Here is a 2,535-nt window from a genome sequence, read left to right as displayed (position 1 = left end):
GAAACTTAGGAGAATGCTTAAGAACGATAAGAACGACGGAAGAACATGGAGGAGGCGGGTGTGCATTCTTAAACATTCTTACACTGGTATTAAGCGGTTTTATGTAAGTATGTCATATAAGTATGCATTAAGAATGCATCAACCATGAAAACATTCTGTAATGAATGCCTGATGGAGCTCTTCGTCTGTATTTTTTCGGGCATTGTATAGGCGAGATATTCGGGAAAATAGGTGAAAGGTATATAGGCCAGTAAGGTGTACACGTATTATACGAGACTTAAAGGCTTAGGCATAAGAGGCGCATGTGTAAGTGATGGCCTAATATACGATCATTTTTGGCATAGTATTATAAGTACATTTTTACATCATAACCTGTAGCAAGGGATGTTTAGGCTATGCGGTATACAGGTATGTATACACTCGATGTTGTAAACGACATTGCCTATATAGACGCAAGTATACATAATTCCCTATAATAGGACCTGTACAGGCATCGCATAATAGGCTTTTCTTTCGAGTCACCCTTTAGATACACAAGTCACTGCCTTAATCGACCGCGCGACATCCGCATTGCCTCTCTTATTGCATCGTTACGGCTTGAGGTTGCACACCTTTTTACCGTGGCTCGATCCCGGGATCTCTCGTGAATATTGGTCGCGCCTTACCGGTAGTACTTAACGCAGAATGTAAAGTAGGGGTTGTTCTAGCTTTTATACTTAGAACCTAAAGGGCACTCATGAACGTCAGCTGCGTTAGCCTGGCTTGTCGTCCATGCGGCAGCCTCTGGGCAAATGGCCCAACTCCATTTGAGTTTGCTGCTGGCTGCGGCCAAGAAACGTGCAATGCAACCGCCATATGATCCCTAGGTGTAATTGGTTTGCATACAAGTCGACGTAGATACCTCCTGTGACCGCCGTACAGGAAGGAAATTTTCCGGTACGACAACATGTGAGGTCCAGAACCGAACACAAAAGCAGGAATCACCATTCAGAGCGTAAAACGTGGCCGTCCATGACTTATGCATATGAATTCACGTGTTCTCTTCGCGTTTTTCTCCTTCTTCGTAAGGCCAACGCGTCGACCAACGCACATCTTACACCCGTCCGGTCCAGAGCCTCTATAGCAATAATATTGACATAAACATAAAAGTCATTTATGAACATCTGCTACGTTTGCCTAGCATTGTCGTACCGGAGGTTGGGTCGGCAGCAGACCATGAACTTCTCGCCTAGGTAAATACTTAGCGCAGCCAAGAAACATAATTTAGATCTGTTAATTCATCCCATTGGTCTTGGGGTTGCCTTAAAGTCGACGTAGATGCCACCTCCTGTCACCGCCGTATCGGAATGCATTTATCAAGCAAAAGACCCGAAAAGATTATAACCTTGCAGACTCATTTCAGTGCTTTTGGAAAAGAGGTTTAGACCTTGCCACCCCGGCAAGCCAGAAACTAGTTTCGGTCGCAAAACTTTTGTATTTTCAAAGCATACACACGCGTGATACCTAAGAATACGAGAATTATTAACAGTTTAATACTTGTGGAATTTCGTAGGCGTTTGCGGTGCAACTGGCGCGAATAGGTGGTCTTCCTAGCAGGTCTTAATGACGAGGGGTGCCTGACGGCGTTGCATGGACTCCATCGATGCATGTGCCTCGGCATGACGGGTGAATACAAAACGGTTCATATGCACAGACCTCATAGTTTGCAGCATTTTAAGGGAGGTCAAAGGTGTTTCGCACGCAGCAGCTAGTGCAGCTTTGCCCCGAACACTGTATACACGAGTGGCCTACATAAAGGCATACCTTTATACAACGGACTATTAGGCTCTCACAGTTTTGCATGCGTATACATGGTAACCTATAGCCTACAGGCCTATAGACCATGCTGTATACAACAGATCGCCTATAGGTGTGATGTATACGATCATATACGCGAAATCACCTATACTCCACATATTCCGCGGTCGTACCTATTAGGCGATGGCCCGGCCTATAGGTGACTTCCAATTTTACTGACGTTATAGTTCCCGGATAGGTAATATATCACAGTGATTGTGAAACAGTGAACATACCATGAAATTTCATGAAAACTATCAACATGTGTCTGGGTCTAGACCTTAGATCTAATAATGCGAGATCTAACAGGTTTAGACCTGTTAGATGGATTAGCGAGTTCGAACTCGCATTATTAGATCTAAGGTCTAGACCCAGACACATATGCATGTTGATAGTTTTCATGAATTCATAGATATCTATGGCTACATCGATGGCTACATCGATGTAGCCAATAATTAAATCCCCTATCAATCACCATGAATATCTAGTGGGCTGCACTGCATATACATCAGTGTACACTGATGGAGGGTGTCAAATTGGCGGCCCATCCTTGCATTCTTGGGAAGTCTTGGCAGGATGCATGAACATGCATCCTGCCAGTTGGATACATCCTACACCCCCTTTCCATATCCTCAAGCCAATGCTTGCTAACATCCCACACCCTGCTGACTGCATCCCCTCATCCTCTGCCATCCTCAT

The sequence above is a fragment of the Volvox carteri genome (assembly GCF_000143455.1).
Source record: "Volvox carteri f. nagariensis unplaced genomic scaffold VOLCAscaffold_4, whole genome shotgun sequence".
Lineage (NCBI taxonomy): Eukaryota > Viridiplantae > Chlorophyta > Chlorophyceae > Chlamydomonadales > Volvocaceae > Volvox > Volvox carteri.
The sequence above is the reverse complement of the archived record's forward strand: the minus strand, read 5'-3'. Positions refer to the sequence as shown.